Source organism: Kogia breviceps, chromosome 8 (genome assembly GCF_026419965.1).
Source record: "Kogia breviceps isolate mKogBre1 chromosome 8, mKogBre1 haplotype 1, whole genome shotgun sequence".
In the NCBI taxonomy this organism is placed as follows: Eukaryota; Metazoa; Chordata; class Mammalia; order Artiodactyla; family Physeteridae; genus Kogia; species Kogia breviceps.
The window spans coordinates 96,732,797-96,756,753 of record NC_081317.1 but is presented as its reverse complement, the minus strand read 5'-3'; the positions used below and the strand labels follow the sequence as shown (position 1 = coordinate 96,756,753).

General features: G+C 37.3%; 1 pseudogene; it reads right to left on the bottom strand.

Annotated features, from left to right (window-relative positions):
• Positions 1 to 1,607: 1,607 nt before the first annotated feature.
• On the bottom strand, positions 1,608 to 23,483 carry LOC131760852 (serine/threonine-protein kinase MRCK alpha-like; annotated as a pseudogene).
• Positions 23,484 to 23,957: the final 474 nt, after the last annotated feature.

The window sequence follows — 23,957 nt, the reverse complement described above, 5'->3', positions numbered from 1 at the left end:
TTCGTGCCCTGGTCCGGGAAGATCCCACATGCCGCGGAGCAACTAAGCCCGCGAGCCATGGCCGCTGAGCCTGCGCGTCCGGAGCCTGTGCTCCGCAACGGGAGAGGCCACAGCAGTGAGAGGCCCGCATACAGCAAAAAAAAAAAAAAAAACCACCGGTGTTCTCTGACTACCTAAAATCTTGTACTTCATCAAATTAAAATAGCTACCATTTATTGAATGCTGACTCTGTACCAGGAACTGCTCTAAGAAATTGACATGTGTTAATTGATTAAATCCTCACAGAAACCTCAGTGGGTAGTTACTGCTATTCTCTCCATTTTATCAGTGAGAGGACAGGAGCACAGCAGGGTAGAATGCAGGCAGTCTGATGCTAGAATCTCCACTCTGAGTATCTCTATTTCTTTAATTCTAACACACAGCTTTGCATCTTTAGATTATCTCTGAAACGGCAATGTGTTTTGCAATGGCAATCATCATAATCAATTGTGATATTACAGAACATTCAGGAGATTTTTGTTGTTAAGTTAGAAATATTCAAAAACACTTATGTTTTCCTGGTTGCTACATGCCTATAACTTACATTATACTAGTAAATGGCAAATCAGATTTAAATTTTAAGATATATAATTAAGCTAGAAGAACTCTAAATTTATATATAAAACTTTCTTTTGTGAGCATGAAATTAACAGCAATGACATCATAAATTCCCACTGTAATTCAGTTCCAAATGGCCAGAACTTTGTAGTCTCTTGGTGGTTGGGTACAGTCTAAATAGATGTCTGTCTCTGCACTAAGGAACTAAGAATACTCCTGTCTGGCCTTTGTTAAACCAAGATTCCTAGGCTGACTGTAACCACATAGGTCTCGAGGGAACAACAGTCCTTTGTTTTCTCTGTCACTTTATTTAATCCATTCCAGAATCACTTCTATTTTTTACATGAGTTTTAAAGAGCAGAGTGTCTATTTTTTAGAGTTTGCAAAACAACATCTTTCACCAATTTTTCCATTTTGTACTCTTGGTTTGAATCTGAATTATGACTTCAAAATGTTGCCTCAGAGGAGACTTATTTTACAAAGTACCTATAGTTTTAGAAGTTGCACATTCATGCTACTGCAGGTCCATGAATCGACAACCTTCCTCTATGTCTGATCCGGAAGTATATGGTCTCTCTTCCTCTGTTACTGTTTTTTCCTTCCTCTTTCACACCCCCACCCCACCCCAGTACCATTCTGCTTTGTAAGCTTCCCCTGTTTTCAGCTATGAATTATATCTGTCCTGTTACCTTAGTGTGGAATGAATGGACACCCTCAGGAACATTTGTATTTTAAGTCTCAGATTTAACTGTAGAATGAAAGATGTGACACCTGCAAAAAGCTATTTAATAGTATTTTTGAATAAGAATAAAGGGCTAGATTTCTTGTAGCAAGTGGGAGAGGGAGGGAAACTATCTCACAGCACTTCTAAAATCTCAGCCTCCAGGTACCTTCAGTAACTCAAGGAGCCCTGACCCCTAGGAACAGGCAAAAAAGCGATGAAACAAAACATACAAGGGATCCAATGGCAGTATGCACACTTCCCTTAAACATACGAGGCATTTCCTTTCTCCTTGCAGGAATAAAATCAGAGGGCCAGACTGAACTAACAGAAAATGCTCCATCCCTGAAGGAATAGCAAGACACTGGGAGTGAGTAGAATCACCTGAAAGTGAGTAAAACAATACATAAACATAATCCTCAATTTTAATTTCCCTGATTTTTAACATTCTTTTTTGTAGTAACTGACAGTGGTCAAAATATTGTATCAGCAGTACCCGTCCTGTCGCATATTATCAGAAAATTCAGGTTAACTCTGGGCTGTCCCTGATTCACCGTTCACAGGGAGCTAGGAAAGAGCACCTGTCTGACTCCAAAGCCATGGTCCCTAGAATATGGGCCATGTGCCCTCAGATCAGCTCATTTGTATATTTTTTAAATGTTACCAAGATAGACTTGACATATAATAAACTGAACGTTTTTAAAGTGAACAATTAGGTAAGTTTTGATTTATGTATACACCTGTGAAACCATCACCACACTGTAGATAATGAACCATGTCCATTACCCCCAAAAGTTTCTTTGTACAGCTTTGTAACCCCTACCCCCCTCCTTAGCACTCCTCCCTCCTCCCCCACTGATCTTCTTCCTGTCACTCTACATTAATTTGCATTTTCTAACATTTTATAGAAATGAAATATACAATATGTGGTCTTTTTGTCTGGCTTTTTCTCAGCATAACAACTTTGTGATGCATTCATGTTGCCACATGGATGAATACTTCATTTCTATTTATTGTTGAGTAATATTTCATTGTATGGATATGCCACAACATATCCGTTCACCCATTAATGGGCATTCGGGTTGTTTCAAGTTTGGGGCTATTTTAAATAAAGCTGCTATGAATGTTCATGTATGTCTTTATGGACATATGCTTTCTCTTGTAGAAATACCTAGGAGGAGAATGACTAGATCATATATTAGGTGTGTGTTTAGCTTTTTATGAAACTGCCAAACTCTTTTTAACAGTGGTTATATGATTTACAAAGCAATATATGAGAGATCTAGGTCCTCCACATCCTCCCAATACTTGAAATAATCTTTTTAATTTTAGTCTTTCTTATGATGTGAAGTGGTACCTCATGGCTATTTTATTTGATTTTACCTAATAATTAATGGTGTTGAGCATGTAAGTATCTGTTATGTGCTTATTTGACATATGTATCTTATCTATTGAAGTATCTTTTCAAATCCCTTGCCCATTTTTTTTTAAATTGGGCTATATTTTCTTATTATTGGGGTGGCCAAAAAGTGCCTTCAGTTTTTAAATTTTAAAAAAAGACACGTTTTTCATTTTCACTAAGAACTTTATTGTACAATGTATTCACCCTTTTTCCACTACCTTCTGCCATTTTGCAGGCAACTCCATAATTCCATCTTCCCAAAACTTTTTATCTTTTTGAGCAAAGAACTCTTCCAGGTGCCTTTTACAGTCTTCCAGGGAATTGAATTTTTTTCCATTAAGAGAATTTTGTAGAGACCGAAATAAATGGAAATCCAAAGGTGCAATGTGTGATGAATACGAAGGATGAATCAGAACTTCCCAGCCAAGCTGTAACAGTTTTTGCCTGCTCATAAAAGAAACATGCCGTCTTGCGTTATCCTGATAGAAGACTATGCAATTTCTGTTGACTAATTGTGGACGCTTTTCATTGAGTGCTGCTTTCAGTTGGTCTAATTGGTGGCAGCACTTGGAATTAATCGTTTGGTTTTCCGAAGGAACTCATAATAGAGGACTCCCTTCCGATCCCACCATATACACAACATTACCTTTCTTTGGATGAAGACCGGCCTTTGGTGAGGTTTGGTGGTGGTTCATTTCTCTTGCCCCACGATCTCTTCCATTCCACATTGTTGTACAATATCCACTTTTCATTGTGTGTCCCAATTTGTTGTAAAAATGGAACTTTTTCATTACGTTTAAGTAGAGAATCGCACATGGAAATATGGTCAAGAAGGTTTTTTTCACTTAACTTATGTGGAACCCAAACATCAAAGTCATTAACATAACCAAGCTGGTGCAAATGATTTTCAATACTTGATTTGGATATTTTGAGTATGTCGGCTATCTCCCACATAATCATAACGTTGATTCTTCTCAATTAATGTCTCTATTTGATCTCTATCAGCTTCAACTGGTCTACCCGACCGTGGAGCATCATCCAGCAAGAAATCTCCAGCACGAAACTTCACAAATCACTTTTGACATGTTTGATCAGTCACAGAACCATCTCCATACACTGCACAAATCTTTTTTTTGCATTTGAGTTGTGTTTTTACCTTTCTTGAAATAATAAAGCATAATAGGCTGAAAATGTTGCTTTTTTCTTTCCATCTTCAATATTAAAATGGCTACACAAAAATTCACCAATTTTGATAAGTTTTTTTTTCAATGCACACTGATATGACAGCTGTCACATACAATCTAACAAAATTGTTTCAAATGAAGTCAAAGACAACTTAGTGCTACTAGAGCCATCTTAGAGAAAAAAACAAATGAACATTTTGGCCAACCCAGTATTAAGTTTTAAGAATTTTTATATATTCTAGATATAAGTCCTTTGTCAGATATTTGATTTGCCCCCAGTCTGCAGATTTTATTACTTCTCTTGACAATGTATTTCAAGGAGCAGAAGTTTTAAATTTTGATGAAGTCCAATTTATCAATTTTTAAATTTTACCTGTTGTGCTTTGTGTTGTATCTAAGAACTATTTGCTTTATCCAAGATCAGAAAAGTTTTCTTCCATGTTTACTTCTAGGTGTTTTATAGTTTTAGGTTTTACATTTAGTTCAATGGTCTATTTTGAGTTAAATTTTGTATATAGTATAAAGTATAAATCAAAGTTGATTTTTTTACACATAGATATCTAATTACATTTGTTGCTAGCTTTTGCAACTTGTTGAAAATATTGTATATATTAAAGTAACAGAAAATTCAGAAATATAGTTACAAATGTTTTATATATGAAAGTATATTTTATGTGCATGTTAAAAATATATATGTAAATATATCTTATAAGTATATTAGAAATATTATATATATTTGTATATATATTTCTAGGATTGTTTTTTTTTTCAAAGTTGTTTTGACTCTTCTAACTCTTTTGCATTTTCCTATGACTTTTAGAATTAGTTTGTCAATTTCTACAAAAGGAATTAAGAAGCCTACCGGGATTTTGATTAAGATTGTGTTAAAACTATCGATCAATTTTGAGAACAATCACATTTTTAAAAAATTGAGTTCTGCAATGCATGACCACAGTCTCTCTCTCTATTTATTTAGATCTTTGTTAATTTCTTTCATCAATATTTTATAGTTTTCAGTGTACAAGTCTTGCACATCTTTTGTCAGATTTATTTCGAAGTATTTTTTAATATTTATTTATTTTATTTATTTTTAAATTATTTTTAGCTGCATCAGGTCTTAGTTGCAGCACATGGGATCGTCCTTGAGGCAGGTGGGATCTTTTTGTTACAGCACACCGTGTCTTCGTTGTGGTGCTTGGGCTTATCTAGTTGTGGTGTGCAGGCTTCTCTCTAGTTGTGGCGAAAGGGCTGCAGAGCACATGGGCTCTGCAGTTTGCAGCACGCAGGCTCTCTCATTGAGGCACACAAGCTCAATAGCTGGGGCTCGCAGGCTTAGTTGCCCCAGGGTATGTGGGATCTTAGTTACCTGACCAGAGATCGAACCTGTGTCCCCTGCATTGGAAGGCGGATTCTTTACCTCTGGACCACCAGGAAAGTCCCTATGTTTTGATGCTATGGCAAATGGCATTACTTATTTAATTTTGATTTCTGATTATTTGTTGCTAGTATAAAGAAATGCAATTTATTTTATATAATGATCAAGCATCCTGCAAACTTGCTAAATTCATTTATTAGTTCTAATAGCTTCTTTGTAGATTACATTGAATTTTCTCAATAGATATTCATTTTGTCTATGAATAATTTTGCTTCCTTCTTTCCAGCACGGATGTATTTTATTTCTTTTTCTTCCCTGGCCTGGATTTCCAATACAATGTTAAATAAGTGTGTTGAGACCAAACATCTTTGTCTTGTTCCTGATCTTAGGGAGAATGCATTGAGTCTTTTGTCGCTAATTATGATGTCAGCTGTGGGATTTTCATAGATGTCCTTTATCAGGATGAAGAAGCTCCCTTCTAAGTGTTCATCAAGAATATATGATTTTGTCAAATGTGTTTACTGTATCTACTGACATGATCTTTTTCATTTGTTGATATGGTAAAATACATTGATTTTTCAATATAAACCAGCTCTCCTGAGATACACTACACTTGTTCAAGATGCAATATAGTTTTTACATAATATTGGATTTGATTTGCTAACATTTTGTAGTTTTCCTCACATGCATGTGCTGATCAGTAATCTGCTGAATCCTCAAGCTAGATCCTCTGTAGATCCATGCAGAGCTAGTGCATGCTCTCAATCTCTCCCTCCCTCCCTCTCTCCCTCTCCCTCTCTCTCTCTCTCTCTCTCTCTCTCTCTCTCTCTCTCTCTCTCTCTCTCTCTCTCTCTCTCTCCCTCTCTCTCTCTCTCTCTCTCTCTCTCTCTCTCTCTCTCTCTCTCTCTCTCCCTCACTCTCTCCTCTCTAGCTCTGTACTTTGTCCTGTGAACTCTAGCTATGGGGTCTCTCTGGACTCTCAGCTTCATCTCTTCAGTTCAGGGAGTTCACCTGGGTCTGCCTGGGATTCCACTTTCTGGGTTATATACTGGAAGCTCTCACAAGGCAGTAACCTGGGGCAAGTATAGAGCTCACCTCATTTATTTCCCTTCATTGTCTGATATCCAGAACCTTAAATCAGTTCTTTTGTTATTTCATGGGGAAGGTTAAATATGAATATGGCCCCTGTTACTCCATCTTGGTTGAAAGTAGAAATCTGTTTGATTCAAGCTCATTTGTTAATTTTTGGCTTCTCCAACACGTAGAACAAACTCATTTTTTCCCCCAATGCTATCCTTCTCCATTATATCCCTACAGCTGTCAATGTGACCCTCAGTTTTTCAGTCTTGATGACTTAAAACCTCAGTACCGTCTGGCATTGCTACTCTTTTCTTCATCTACCTTTTTCTGCCACTCACCATGTCCCATGAGGTCACTTTAGCAATATTTCCCACACCTGTCTCTTCTTTTGTAATTCCTGCAGCCACCACTTTAATGCAGACACTCATTTGATCTGAAGGATGGATAATTGTAAGCTGGACTTCTTGGCTCCAGCACCACTTTAATTTTCCCTGTCCCCAAAATGAAACACACACACACACACACACACACACACACACACACACAAACACAAACACACACACTCCCAAACCAACTTATTAAAAATCTACATCGAGTAACTTTCTAAAGTCACCTTCAAGATAATCTAGTTTCCTGCATCAGTTATTCAAGGTAATACCAAATTTCTGACATTAGCTGAGGTGAAGAATACAAAACAAAGTTTGTGAGTAAGGAATCAAAATAAGACAGGATGAACGTAGAGACCCACAGAATCTGTGATAAGGAGAAAGTTCAGGCTGAGCAAGCACACAGCCATCACAGTGCAGGTTACGCCTGGAAAAGAAGTATAAGGGAATACTATGAATAAATGTCTCACTCCCTGGAGCCACAGGAAGTGAAGGGACCACCCAGGGAGTGTGCAGAGAAGGAAGAAAAGAAGGCCAAGGACAGATGCTCAGAGACACTAAGAGAAAAGTGTAGAGGAGCCAAAAAGATGCAGAAGAATCAGGGGGAGCAGAGAACATATTGCATTTCCCCGAAGGATACACTTTCTATAAGTTCACCAATTCAATATTCTTTATTGAACACTTAAAGAGTGTCTGGAGTGACATTTGCAACAATGGCAGAGTAAGGATCTCTGAAGATTCTCTCCTTCATAAAAGAAATGAGAAAACTAGCAAAATTCATCAGAAACAACTTTTTTAGAACTCTATAAATTAACCAAGGTTTGTGGCAATCTGAGGAGGATTTATTTAAAATAAAAAAAGAGAAAGCCAAATCTTGGTAAGAAGTATGAGCTTTGTGGTGGTTTAACTTGCCCTAGGCCCATGCTCCATTTCCAGCTCCTCAGTAGCCTTGAAAAATGGCAGCCTGCATTCACAGTGCATCCTAGAAGCCACTGGATACCTGAGGGAGCTGGAGAGAAGGAGGAGGAAGGAGAAAGGAGCTGGAGTATTAGGCTTGATTCAGAGGTCTCCCAGGGAAAAGTCTATTCCCCAAGGGGAACTTATAAAAAACTATTTCATGCAAGCATTTTAACTGCATAGCTTCCTATGCAGTGCTTAACAGCTGGAGAAAATAATAGATTAACCAAAACTCTTAAAAGGAAAAGTTAGAAAATGAGATACCCATAGGGGTTTTGAAAAGGTCTGACATATTGCTAAGAATCTAGAGCATCATGCACATGCATAGAACTGTGAACATGCTTAGGGCTATGCATATGCTCAGGAAAGACCAGAAAAGGACACAAGTTCTCACCTCTGGCTGACACTGGATGCATAGATAAATGTTTTTCATCAAATTTGGGAGGTTTTCTGCCATTATTTCTCCTAATATTCTTGAGGCTTTGCACAAGTATAACGTGTTGTCAACTGCCTGGCTGAGTGTTGAAGAAGTGACCCCACTTGCACACAGAGCTCTTCAGCAAAGTGTGGGAGATTCACTGGTTCCAGATGTTTAAAGAAATCTCTGCAAACTCATTAGCTAACTACTAAGCTAACAAAGAAGAGACATCAGAGAGATGCCAGATGTAGCACATCCATTTTACTGGCTTGGATTTTGACAGAGGGAGTGTGAGGTCACAGCTGCAGTGGTGGTTTCCGAATTTGATGGAAGCTCTCTTAACTCTGCAGCAACAGGGTCTTTCCTGACTCTGACAGAAGTTGCAGGTTCTGAGGGCTGCGGCAGTGGTGGCAGCTTCCAGATTCACCATTTTCTTGTGACAACAGTGGAGCTGTGCCAGGCTCAGCAGAGACTGAGTAACGCTGGCAGCGGGAGATGCTCCTGGGAGCTCAGCTCAGAGCCTGCCTCTGCTGCCCTAGGAGAATTGCATGGGCACATAATTACCCATTTAAAATCCCGTTTTCTTTACTATGCCAGGACACATTGATGGTTAAGGCATCTCTGACTGTCACAATGCTGAGGGCAGGAAAGTTGCCCTGCTCAGCGCTGTGTGTCCCTGAGTGGACACTCGACAGAACTGGCTGCGGAAACCAATGAGCACAGAGTCTGTTCCCTAGGATGACGAATGAGGTGCCTGTGTAGCACTGTGATCCACTGTTTGATATTTCCAAAAATATATTTCTTTCTTTCAACGATATCTACTGTAATAAATTCATTGAGTAAAATTAAAGGATTACAAGTAAAGGGTAGTATTCCATTTTCCTGTCACATAAGCTGGTGAATGTCGTCCTCATACTCTACTAGTGCTACAGAGAACAAAATTTCATGAAACACATTTTCCTAATAAGTGTGGCCCTGCCTGCAGGCTACACAGCATGCCTCCCTGGGGTGCTGTTCACACAGGCTATGAAGGCATGAGGCTCTTTGGAGCTGCACAATGCAGAGGTCCCCCCCAAAGGCTCCCAATGACCACCCATTCATATGCAACAGATTCAGAGGAATTTTTAGTAAAGTCATCAGTTCACTGTCATGCTTCTCCAATTCAAAGACAATGAAATTTCTTCTTACCAACTAAATGCAGTGGACTGAATGTTTGTGTTCCTTCAAAATTGACATGTTGAAATCCTAATCCCCATGTGAGGGTGTTTGGAGGTGGAGACTTTGGGAGGTCATGGGGGTGGAGCCCTCATGAATGGGATTAATGCCCTTAAAAAAAGAGACCCCACAGAGTTCCCTGGCCCCTTCCACCGCATGAGGACACAGCAAGAAGTCAGCAGTCTGCAACCTGGAAGAGGGTCCTCACCAGAACTGGACCATACTGGTGCCCTGATCTCAGACTTCCAGCCAGTGAGGAACATATGACTGTGTTTAGAAGCCACCCAGTCTCTGTGCTTTGTTATGGCAGCTGACTAAACCACCAAGTTGACTAAAACACTTAGGTACAAGTATTATGGCTCTGACTCCATGTGTCCCTTCCTCAGGTCTTACCTTCACAGGTGCAGCCTTGTCTTATCAATCCCACCATCAGAGATGTGCACTGGTGACACTTGGTGGGAGCGGTAAAGGATGTGAGTAAAAACCTGTGGGTCTTATACTACAAAATGAAGAGACCAAACACACATCGATGGTTAAATAACTATGAAAAGGTGATTCTGGTGATTCCTTCAACCCACCCTGCCCAAAATATCATTTTATATGCCAAGAAAAGCAGCTCCTCCTTTTCTTACCAGCATTTAAGAGTCTTTGCCCCTAATTACTTCATAGTTGGAAAATACTGATTAAAGGATCCAAAAATTACCAAGAAGAGAAGGGAGGAGGAGGAGAAGAAGGAGAATTATTTAAGTGGTGATCAAATGTTCATTACTACTATTTGGAACCAAATAAATAAAGCCTGGCCTTTATTTGAGTTGATATATCCTGAACATTAAAAAATTCTACATTGATAAATTCTTCAAATGATTCCTTAACTATGAATGGAGTCAGAATTGCCTATGCATACATATTTTTACTGGGGAGAGGTAACAAAAAATAATATGGTTTTTATACCTTCTTTGGAAAAAAAGAATAATTTTAAATTTTATCTCTACAGAAAATTATGTGTTTCGTTTTCTATTATCAATAAAAAAATAATGTGCTCCAGGAATTGGAAAACTCTGATTAAGCAAGCCATATTACACTTTCTAGGTGGAAGGCACACTGAAATTTCTAGCTGGAACCCCAACGAATAAAACTGCAGACGTCTTCAAAAAATTATCAACAATTTGACAATCCACTATGGATTTTCCATTTCTGTATCATGCCTCTTTGAACTGAAATTATTGTTACCGTAAATTAGCAATATCTGAATTACAACAAAATCCGGTTTCTCCAAATACTAGTTGGGAAATTTTCTCACCTTCATTGTCTCTGTTTCCTGATTTGTGATGTGGACAGATTGCAGTCCCTGCCATGGGCCCTGAGTGTGTACAGGGGCTACCTGCTTTTTCTCAGATCTTCAGTTTCTTCCCCTCTTTTCAGTACCACATGTCACCCCTGCCTCCTAAAGGACTTGATGTCCCTAATCCCTGAATCCTTCTAGGTTTCCAAAGTATTATCTTGTGACTTTTTGGCAAGTCATTTCTAAGCACCTGACATTCATATATATTTAAGATTAGTGTGACTTCCAGGTAAAATAACCTTTATTATATAATTGACTTTCTTTACCTACAATATTTTTTTTGCTTTAGATTTTATTTTATCGGATATTTATGTAACTTGTTTTAGCTAATGTTTAGTTATTAAAGCTTTCTGTACACTTACGTTTTAGATGTTTCCCTTATGGACAGTATATGTTAGATTTTATGTTTATCTAGTCTGACAATCTTTATTTTTTCACTGGAGTAATTTCCTTCACTTTTAATCACTTTAGTTACTGATTCACTGAGATTTATTTCTATCATCTTAGTTTGTGCTATTTGTCCCATCTATTCATTGTTTCTTTTCCTCTTCTTTCTTGTCTTGTTAGATTAGCTGAATATGGTTATAATTACTTTTTCACCTTTGAACTTGTTAATACTGTTCCTATCCTATTTGTAGTTTCCCTAGAAATTAAAGCATGTACAATTAACTCCACAAATCTGAATTTGATCAAATCCTTACCCTCCTCCTGAGCAATACATGGATCTTGGAATACTTTCAATCCATTTACCCCTCTTTTGAATTAAATGTTATTATCTCCATTTGAAAGTCCATCTTGGTTTGTTTATTAATTCTGTAGAAATTATTATCACTGTTTTATTCAGTCAATGCTAATTTACATTTGCTTATATATTTACCACTTTGTTCTTTTTTCCTTTCCTATCTTAGGCTTACCATTTGGGATCAGTTTCCTACTGCCTAAACTACACTATTTAGAATTTCCTTTAATGAGATTTTGTTGCTAACAGATCCTCTTCTCTTAGTTTTCATGTATCTGTAAATAAAAGAAACTCATCCTCATTTTTGATAGATAGGTTTACAGTTATTTTCTTATAGTACATTGAATATATCTTTCCACTTCCAGCTTCTGTTGAGGTTTTTAAGAATTCAGCTATCATTCCCTCTGCTACTATTTTTAGGGTAATGAATCTTTTTTCTCTGGATGACTTAAAGATTTTGTTCTTCATCATTTTCTGCAGCTCTACAATGTATCTAGACATGAATATATTCTCCTTTGTCATGCTTGGAATTTCTAAGCTTCTTGCAACTGTGGATCTAGTCTTGAGTCTGAAAAAGTCTCTGCTATGACATTTTTAACTATTGCTCTGCTCTCTCTACTCACCTTTCAGGACTTGGGCCAACTGCTGGGAATTTCTCACTTAATTCCTACAATTTTTATCCTCTCTGCTGTATTTTCTACTTTCTCTCTCCATCTTGTTCTGGTTTGTCTTTTAATTCACAAATTCTCCCTTCCACTGTCTTCATTTTGCTGCCAGTTATGTCCACTGATTCTTTTTTTAAATATGCCATGCCATATTTTATCATTGCTTCCCTGAAGTTATTTCCAAGTTTATCGTTGACCATATTTTACAAATTCTAAGATGCACATTTTTTTTTACATTTTAACATCTTTGAAATAGAGATATGTCTGAAAATCAGTATTATTTTACAATTATCATCAGCCAAAAAGCAACCAAATCATTTTGTGCACAAAACCAAACTTACAAATTGGTATAAAAGGAACAAAAGCAATACCCATTTATTCTCTCACAGTTATGCATGTCAAGAATCTGGGCTTGGCATGGCTGGGTAATCTGCTCAGCATCACACAAAGCTGATATCAAAGTGTCAGAAAGGCTGGTATCCCATTTGAGGTTTGGGGTCCTCTCTCCAGCTCACGTGGCTGCTAGCAGAACTCATTTCCTTGCAGCTATAAAACTCACGGGGGCTGCGTCTTCAAGGTCAGCATAATAGCATCTCTCTGACACTCAACCTTTTTGTAAAGAGTTCACCTTATTATGTCTGGTCCACCTAGCATAGTCTCCCTTTTCATTAACTCAAAGTCAACTGATGAGTAACCTAATGATAAGAATGATATTCTATCATTTTCACTGATCCTTCCCACACTCAAGGGGAGGGGATTTTACAGGGTATGTACAGCAGGTGGCAAAAACTAATTCTAAAGGTCAATTCGAATTCTGCCTACCAGACTACCCCAAAGAGAAGGCCTCAGGGCTTCCCTCTGGCTCTTCTTACCGTAATAGGCCTTCCTCACTCCCCAGACTGCAGAGATCATGCATGGATCATACCAGTTTTTTAATATATTTATTCCAATTATATATTCAGCAACCACAGGTTAGATTCATGATCCCTTTGAGTCCACTGAGACACAGTCCCAGCCCAAAATGTCATTTATCTCCTGTATGATATAGCTCCAGGCTGACTTGTGGACATTGGTGGTGCTTTGTGTTCCAGAAATTAGAATTGACAAAGAGCCAGTGTTTATCATCTCTGAAAAGTCTGGTGTTTCCTTTTGCCTAGTGCACAACGACTCTGTAATTGCCTGTAGAGCCCTTCCTCCCAGCAGCAGTGGGTCCTGGTCTGCAGTCTCCTTCTACACTCTGTGAACCAGCCCCATCTTCTAAGCATCTAGGTTCTTAAACTCCAACCCTTTCTTTTGTTATTCAAGCTCCAGAGATGGTAGCTTCTCCTGCCCTCTGTGTCACCTCACCGTTTGCTTTTTGCATTTTTAGTCCTCCAATGTCTGTTTAACTAATTCTCTGTTTTAAAATGAAAGAATGAACCCAGAGGACATTATGCTAAGTGAAATAGGCCAGTCACAGAAGAACAAATACTGCATGATTCCACTTATAAGAAGAATCTAAAATAGTCAGACTCATAGAAGCAGAGGGTGGAATGATGATTGTCAGTGACTGCGGAGAGAGGAAAATGGGGAAATGTCTGTCAGTGAGTGCAAAGTTTCAGTTATGCAAGATGAATAAATTCTAGAGATCTGCTGTACAACATTGTGCCGACAGTTAACCATATGGTTAAATGCACTTAAGAACTTGTTAAGAGGGTTTATGTTAAGCATTCTTACAGGAATTCCCTGGCAGTCAAGTGGTTAGGACTCTGAGCTTCCACTGCTGGGGCCCGGGGTTCAATCCCTGGCTGGGGAACTAAGACCCCTCATGCCACACAGCAAAGAAACATAACAAACAAACAAAAACAGTGTTCTTACAACAACAAAAAAGCACAAGGAAATTTTTGGAGGTAATTGATACATCTATTACTTTGATTGTGGTGATGGTTTCATGGGTGTATGTGTATGTACAAAGTCATCAAACTCTATACATTAAATATGTACATCAGTTGTATATCAACTGCACCTAAATAAAGCTTTTCAAAATAAATAGATAAAATAAAATGTCTCTATTAAAATAACTGTTATAGTTCCTACTTTTCTGACTGGAGCCATACATATATCCAAGGGTTCCTCAATAATAGAATGGGTAAAAATACTACAATATATTCATATAATGGACCATCATATATTCTGAAATACAGTTGAACATATTATCGCTGCACATGGATGAAACTCATCCATGCTGCGACACAAAAGGACATATACAGTATGATTCCACTTACATACATTCTAAAATTAAATCCTCTTGTGTAAGGATGCATACATCAAGTGTAAAAACATAACAAAAACAAGGACGTCCTTACCATGAACGGCAGAGTAGCAGTTGCCCACAGCAGAGAGGGAGGGCTTGCTACCAACTAGAGGGGCACACTTCTGGGGCATCAGTCGTGTTTCCTGTCTTCACCTGAGTGAGGGCTATAGAGGTGTTTTATACACTCTTCTGTATGTGTGTCATAGTTCACAGTGTAAAATATTTTGTTTGCTATTTTAATTCTAATACAGATGACCTTGTAACTTACATAAACTTGCAGCCTTACTTTCCACGAAAACTGTTTCTTTCCTATGTGCTTATATCAAGACTTCAGGCCTCTCCCAGGGAATAATATTAAAACAGGTTTGTTGTAAGAGGAAAGTGCTATTCTGAGCACATCAGTGACTTCTGAAGTGGCTGTAGAACATACTCATGAAGTTTTGGGCTTCCCTGGTGGCGCAGTGGTTGAGAATCTGCCTGCCAATGCAGGGGACGTGGGTTTGCGCCCCGGTCCGGGAAGATCCCACATGCCGCGGAGCAACCAAGCCCGTGAGCCACAATTACTGAGCCTGCGCGTCTGGAGCCTGTGCTCCGCAACAAGAAAGGCCACGATAGTGAGAGGCCCGCGCACCGCGATGAAGAGCAGCCCCCGCTTGCCACAACTAGAGAAAGCCCTCGCACAGAAACGAAGACCCAACACAGCCAAAAATAAATAAATTAATTAATTAATTTTAATTTTTAAAAAAAGAAGAAGTTTAGTACTTACTTCACACTGAGCCACGGCATAGGTAGTTGTGTTAAAAAGTGCCAAGGAAGATGAACTTGAGTCCTGTAGCACTAAACCTGGAACGCAACAGCAAACATTTATTAAACTCAGAAAATTGAAACTAACGTTCATGCCTTTTTGAACCTTAATCTCTTTAAAATTGCTCTCAAACCATATTTTCAGGTTTATCATCTATATATACTTAAGTCAAAGTATGTTTATATTTATTTTTGTATGTTAAGTACATTTAATATATCTAAGCATTCTGCATCTCAAACGAAACAATAATTTTTAGCAAATTTATGGTAAACTTATAATGGAAGTATATAAATAAATTATACAAGTTTTCATGAATTGACTCCTGTGTGTCAAATCATAGCTTTCTTTTCCCTAATAGTATTAGGTTTATATAGAACTTGAAACAATTTGGGAAGCCCCAAGGGGATTTCAGCAATATGGTCACGCCAATGATGACTGCGTTATCTATGCTAGTTTCTCCCCACTTCAGGAATCAATTTCAAATTATTCCTCCTAGGTACCTAGTACAATTACCCCTCAGTATCCAGAGGAGATTGATTACAGTACCCCCTGAAGATACCAAAGTCCTCAGATGGTCAAGTTCTTTATTTAAAATGATGTAGTATTTGCATATAACCTACCCACATCCTCCTGTATACTTTAAATCATCTCTAGATTACTCATAGTACCTAATACAATGTAAATGCTATGTAAATAGTTGCTGGCAGGTGGCAAATTCAACGTAAATTCTACGTAAACAGTTGCTGGTGCATGGCAAATTCAAGTTTTCTTTTTTGGAACTTTCCGGAATTTTTTAATTTAATGTTTTTGATCTGAGTTGGTTGAATCCACAGATGCGAAACCTGCAGATATGGAGAGTCAAATGTGTGCATTTCTTTGCCTAAGTTTCTATAAGAAGAACACAGGCAGACATAAAACAAGTATTAATTATACTTAAAACTTTTATCATATTGTCAAGGCTTTACTTATTTAGACAGAATAAAGTATCCAACTACAAGGTTTTTTTCCTTAAAGGAATTTTAAAGAAATTCCATGCATTATCATTTAGCAATTTTACTAACTTTAAATATATTCAAAATGAAGTCTTATTGTAAGATTATAATTTTACTTAAATATGAGAGAAGAAGCACGAATCCAGACTTTCTCTAACAAGCATACCTTTAGCAACTGACATTGCCAGGAGTATGAATGTTCCAGCTGTAAATCACTAAACACAATTGCTTAATAGTCAAATAAGGAAGGGTGTTCAGAAATGCCACATAATACCACACAAGGATTGTATTGCTCTGAAACATTTACAGAAAAAATAATGGTAAAAATAAAATTCCAGGATAAAAATGTTAACCTGATAAAGTATTGTGACTTTAGTCTTTCTCTTTTAGGTTCCTTCTAAAAATCGTCAAACCTATCACTACTCCCACCTATCAATGTTTTGTTATCCAAAGCTGGTGCTGTGTAGTGAGCAATACTCTGGTCTTGACTTCTCTGCTGGAGCCTCAGCCCTGGGACCACCACCACCTGAGCACACAACATCACTTATCCTGCATTCAGTGCTTCCTACACCTCTCTTGAATTAGAACCTGTCTTGGTTCTCATCTTTGCAAGGGTACTCAAGTTCTCTTTAATTGTTTCTCATACTGTCCATAAAAAGTCCTCTCACAAATATTTATAGGGCAATTTTATTTACTTCCAGAGTTTTCCTATCCTGAATTCCTTATGAGCCTACTCCCTCCTCTCCAGAATATTCATCAGTTGGCACGCGCCCAGAGTCATTGGACTCTAATCCAGTCCAATGTGAGCCAAAAAACTGTGGCATGAAAGGAAAGGGGAACTCAGACAGGTAGAAGCTCCACTAACTCATTTGCATAAGAAGTGGCTTCTGTTAAGACAATAAAATATCCCTTCAGTTAAAGGTAACATCCACAGTTGGTTTTTTTAAATTAAATTCTCGTATTATTCATACCCTCATAATGAAAAAAATTTAAGAAACCCATGTATTAAAAAGGGTGACACATTTTTAGCTTCCAGAGTCATGGGCAAATTTCAGGAAATCTTAGTGGAGAACAAAAAGGTTAACAGATAGTTGAAAATGGCTTAAAGTGAGAACGCGGAGGATGAAAAGCGGAGGAAGACCAGGAGCATCCTGATGCAAGTCTGAGGGAGTCTCCCATGACGTCTCCGCGGCTGCACTTTGCCGTATCCCCCTCTGCCTCTTACAGCTCTGAACACACGGACCCATGTTGCCTCAACTCTGTCTAATTTGAACAATAGCCGACTTCTCCATCGCCAGAGTGGTTTGCCCTCATGCTGCAACACATGAGAGCATTCCAAACCTCGGAAATGACTGATATGAATTGAAAATTTTTACCAGTTACAAACATGTTTTTAGGAAATATATCATGATGCTGAAAAAAAGTAGTTCCACTGAAAGAGATTTGACAACTGCATCAAGGTTTGTTTTATAAGGAACCAAAATAATGGAGCGAATAAATGTGTATATATATTATTTAACTTTCAATCTGATTTACATGCCTACTTTTGAGCAAATATGTGAACTGAGATACCCTAAGCATAAGATGAAATAATATGTTTATTGTGGACGATTACACAGATGTTATTTGATAGCTCTTTACACTGTATCATTCACACAATGAGAAATGTCTTTTCCTTTTCATGTTTAATAAAGTATACTGGTCTTATAACTGGATCATTTGCAGCATATAAAGCCTTTGGCTTTAAAAAATTAAACTTCTTGCATTGAAGTTGATCCACATGTTAATGATTACAGTTAAGTGAATAAGGCTTTAGGCATGAAAGTGGCCCTCAGAGGCCTATGTTTCTTCTCATCTCACTAAAATGACTCTTTTGGAGCACGTTTACAAGAAATGGATGTCATATATATTTTTTCCCACTGGTTTGAATTTTCTTTCTTTTCTTCCTTTTACTCTCCAATATTACACCACCTCACCTACACTGATGTATTCATTAGCTATATTTATGGTCTATTTGTATGAGTATCATATTATCATCCACAGTATTGGAGTTTAATTTGCTCTATTTTTGTGGTAAGAATGAAACAAACTGCTTCACTAACCAGCAAACAGAATGCAGAGAGGAACCTTTTAAAAAATACACATGCTGCAATATACAAGTTACAAGCTATAATTAAAAATATGAGAAAACCAACCTCAGTAGACCCTTTAGAAGTTAGAGGTCTGTGGGAAATAGGCCACATTTTGAGTTTACCTCATTCTATTTTCATTCAAAAAAATTTTTATACATATACAAGGTATTTCTTACTAGAGGATTTTGGGTGCCTGCGAATCAAGGAAATTTTGCAAATAAGGAGAAAACAACAGAAACGTCATTCACAGATGATTCAGTTTTCAGTATTATTGATACCATTTTGTAGAGATGCCAGAATCAATTAAAGCCTGTTGAAAGTACATATGTTAAAAGTAACTAATTGTTTTCAAGTTTTCATTACTTTTCATTTCATAGAAAAAAACTTTTCTTTAAAAAAAAAAACTAAACTTTATGTCATAGGAAGAAACTAAACACATAACTATGTTTTAAGTACTTTGCAACCAGATTGTAAATAAGTCGTTTTAAAAATGGTGTCAGTCGGTCTCACCAGTTTAGAGTGCCTGAAGCAGCCTCTGGGAAGATCTTTCTGGAAATTCACTCTCCTTCGAAAGCCGGCTCCAGCTTAAGCATAGCTGACATATCCAGTTTATCAAATTGCTCCATTGCCCGTGGCATTTTCTACAAAATCAGATAAGTAGGTTTTGATTTCCTTCTTATATTTACAAAATTTTTAATCACTTCTAGAAAAACTTAGGAGGTGCTGGGAACCATTTGTTTTCTTGAATAGTAAATAGAAAAACTGATTGTTAAATTGTATTATTTTCATTAAATTTGGGGATATTATTAAAGATACATATGAACAGTCTCATTTTTCTGCTTATAACTATGATAGCTGCCTCCCCTCCCCAAAAAGCAGGGCTCATTTCTTATGAAAAGGCATTTTTCAGATTGACATCTAGACAAATAGACATTATTCAGCAACTTTATTATCATCATTTTTAGCTTTCCTTTTTTCCATTCTATGAGTCTTCTTGGGAGGTGACTGACACTCACTTTTGCTCCTATAACCAAGCTGGAATTTCCTAAAGACTCCACTTCTTTGGTTTTTTCTAAGATCAAGTCCCGGGCATCCTTTTCATCCTTAATGCTGCATATAGAAAGAAAAAAGAGATATAAAATGCAAACATGGAAAAAAATTAATCATCCTAAATGAGGATATGGGAAAGATACATGACAGCAAATTTTAGCATAAGACTATTTAAGGAGTCATAAATAATTTACGACCAACAGAAAAGAGTAAAAATCTAGAGATGACACCAAAATATATAGCCCTGGATTTTCACAATGCTCTTAGAAAATGTGAAGTGGCTGGCTGGATTTAAGAAACATTGGACAGGAGTAGACAAATTCCTAGGTTCAGACCATGTAGCTGGGGAAGTCATTAATTCAAGGGAAAGACAGTTTTATGGACTTAATTAAGAAATGTCACTATTCTGAACTGTTTATTCTTAATTAAAGATTAATGTAAATATTAATGTAAGCATTGAAAATCTACAGTACACCCATCTGTAAGATAGCTTACTGGTAAGCATTATGTATGGTCTACACCACTTATTACTGTAACAACCTTAAACCTCCATTCCCAGAAGGATCACTCAGTTAATGAGATGGTTAGTCCCATCACTCCCTAGCAAGTTCTGTGCTGGCAAATGAAAACTCAAGAATAAAAGAGAACAAAAGAAACTTTTAGACATACAAAGAGGTAGATAGTTTACAACACAGAGACTTTTCTGAAAGAATTCTTCCGTGATGTTCTCTAGTGCAAAACAAAAGCCGAATTCAAGAGAGAGGGAAACAGCATTACAAGAACAGTGGCAACAACTATAATTGTAACTTATGATTAAGTCTAATATACTGTCAATAAATTATAATCCGGATCTAAAATCCCATATGATATCAGCGTTAGATCTGGAGTGGAACTCTCAGAGTTCTGGCCAAATACAGGGAGAACACAAGAGCCCTACTCTCACTGTCTCCACTGGCCATTCAATCTTCGTGAAGCAGCAGTCGTCACAGAATAATGACTCTGCTGGATCAAAATCAACGCCTACCAGTAAATAAGCAAATTCTTTGAGCACCTTAGAAAAGATGTGCCCTATAGAAACAAATTATACAATTTTGAATATTTGTATTGTTAATGAAAACTTAGAGCATCTTGTATCTTTACAGTAAGAGGTAATATCACAGATTCTAATATAACTGAACTTGAAAAATACATTTCTTCGAATCTGATCTCCAGAAACTTTGTTAGGCTCAATTATGATATTTTTGTATTAAGTGTGATTATAGTGGAAATTTTTGAAATAAAGCTGCATCTCACATATACTTTCATGTGCTACATGATATGAAGGGCTTTCAGGAGAAAAAAATATTTTCTTGTGTGGCTCTCCTGCATGTTAATAATCAAAGAAGCAAACTGAGCACAATGCTTGAACAAATTCTTATGGAATTTAAAAGGAATAACTGCCTACGAACAAATCACAATTAAAAGAGTTTAGGCAAGACACAAGACAAACACAAACCAAAATATGTGCAGGGAAGAAACAACAGTGAAACTAGTGTAGGCATTGGGTCACATATTCCTGGGAACCAATTTGGTTCTAGCTGCTAGGATTTATGTGAACCTAAGTATATTAAAAGCATCTCTGGGGACTTCCCTGGTGGCACAGTGGTTAAGAATCCGCCTGCCAATGCAGAGGGCACAGGTTTGATCCCTGGTCCGGGAGGATCCCACATGCTGCGGGGGAGCTAAGCTGGTGTGCCACAACTACTGAGCCCACGTGCTGCAACTACTGAAGTTGAGTACCTGGAGTCCGTGCTCCACAATGAAAGAAGCCACTGCAGTGAGAAGCCTGTGCTCCGCAAAGAGGAGTGGCTCCCGCTCACAACAATTAGAGAAAGCCCACATGCAGCAACGAAGACCCAACGCAGCCAAAAAATAAATAAAAATAAGAAATAAATTTTTTTAAAAAACATCACTAAATTAAGACACAAAATGGAGTGTTAATATGTATTTAACTGGCAGAGTAGTTAGAAGCATCTGAAATATATACATTCAAAAAATTGTGTGTGTGTATACTTGCATCAGAAGATAGATATATAGATATATATACACATAAACATTTTGCCCCATTTATTTTATCTCTTGTTCACTCTCTTTCTCCATATGTTTTCCTTTCTGAATCATTTGAAAATAAGTCACAGACACTACTTTTTATTACCCCTTAACTATTTAAGTATAAGAACACTTCTTACATACTCACAATACAAAAATGAAAACTGGAAATCCAACATAGACACAACACTATTAACTAAAATATAACCTATATTTAAATTTTGTTAATTTTCTTTATATATATGTGTGTATATATATATATTTGCACATTGTGGACACACAGCTTTTTTTAGCTTACAGAAATTGTCTTAATTTTTAATCTCAGTCAAAACTTTAGACTTGTTAATTCAGGAAAGTGAGCTGAAGAATGTTTAAGATTAATAAACACATTTAATTTCCTAATTCATTAATTTCATGATGTATTTACATAGAGTGCTACCTGTATTTCAAAGCACCATTGCCTGCTATAATTTATAAGAAAAAAATAGAAATTTAGCTAAAAAAATAAGTATTCTTTTGAAAGCAGAAGCCCTGGAACCCAGCTCTAAGTATAAACATTATTTAGCATATATTTTTTGAAAGTATAATTGAGTTATTACTGGTAAATTAATAGGAAAAGAACTGCAAATGTGAGCCATAAGTACCTTCCTGAGGCATTCTGTAGGGGCTTAAAGTCATTCACCCTACAGAATAAGGGCATTCTGTCCTTGCTTATAGGGACACAAACAGTCCCAGGGTTTCCCCTCCTGGAGATCTTGGTGGAGCAGGGAGGCCTGAAAGTCTAGCTCCAAGTCCTGCAAAGGAGCTGCCGGTGTGAGGCCAACTGCTGCCCCCTGAGGCTGGAAGGGTCCTGCCCCAGGATTCCAAGGAAGGCACTGGCCTCAGTGGCAATTAAATGAGAAGACAGAACTGTACAGGCCTGATGGGCATCCACGTATAATGGCCCATCCTGTGGGAAAGGAGGAAATCCTTCCCTGGATCATAGGGTGGGAGAAATCCAAAAGGACATTCTGGTGATGACATTGTGATACTGAATCATTCAACATAGCCTTTGAACTCTGAACTTTCATATACATACATATATATACAAAATATATATGATTTTATATATATATATATATATATATATATAGGACAAGCAGAAATTGCTATAAATCATTTTATAATTTTTTAAATTCTGTTCTGTTTTGTTGAGATATTTCCATTTGGTAACCATTAATTTTGATAACATTTCAAACTTGCAGAAAAGCTTAAGAATAGACAAAGACCTCCTGTAAATTCTTTATCAAATTTACCATTTTAAACATTTTGTCCCACTTACTTTACCTCTTGCTTATTCTCTCGCTCCATTTTTTCTTTGTTTTGTTTTGTTTTTTTTCTGAATCATTTAAAAGTAAGTCACAGACATTAAACTTTATTACCCCTGAAATACTTAAGAATAAGGACACTCCTTACATAACCACAGTACAAAATTAACAACCTGGAAATTCAACATCAACGCAAGACTATTAACTAAAATATAGCCTCTATTCAAATTTTGTTAATTGTCCTAATAATGTCCTTTGTAATTATTTTTCTCCAGGTTAAGGATGGAATCCAGGACTGCTAGCTGCATTTAGGTGACATCTTTAATCTGGAGATGTTCCTCAGTTTGTCTTTGTCTTTTATGACTTGGAGACTCTGACAAATACAGATAAATTATTTTCAGTCTGGTTTCCACACGATTAAATCCATGTTAGCAGCTTGGAGAGGAATTCCATAAAACTGACGTTCTGCCCAGTTGCACCTGATAAGATGGCACGAACTCCAGCACCATGCGCCCCAGGGACACTTGATGTCCATTTGTTGGTGATATTAACTTTGGGTAACCAGATTGTTTCTTTACTGTAAATTTTCTGTTCTCCATTTCTAACTAATAAGCTGTTCTGTAGGAAAATATTTCAAAACTAAGCAGTTATCCTGTTCCTCATCAAACTTTCATTCACTGATCATTCTTACCTGAATGTTATTAATATGCTCTGAAGACAGGTTTCCAATGCCATCATTCCTTCTACATTTGTTAATTGGCATTCACTATAAGAAACAGCTTCTCTTTTTCTCTCACTTATTATGTATTCATTAATTTATTTATACCTGAATATACTAATGGGCTCTGATTTCATCTTAATCCTTATTTATTTTGATGCTCAGTTGTCTCCTGTATTAGTCAGCTCAGGATACTATAACAAAATACCATAAGCTGGGTAGCTTAGACAACAGAAATATCTTTCTCACAGTTCTGGAGGCTACAAGCCCAAGAACAAGTCATCATAAAAGTAGGTGTCACCCAGAGGCTTCTTCTTTTGGCTTGTAGGTGGCCACTGTCTCACTGTGTGCTTGTATGACCTCTTCTCCATGTGTGCTTGGAGAGAGAGAGAGCAGTTTTGATGTATCTTATAAGTGCCTCACTCTCATGATCTCATCAAACCTAGTCACCTCCCAAAGACCCCACCTCCAAATCCCATCACATTGGAGGT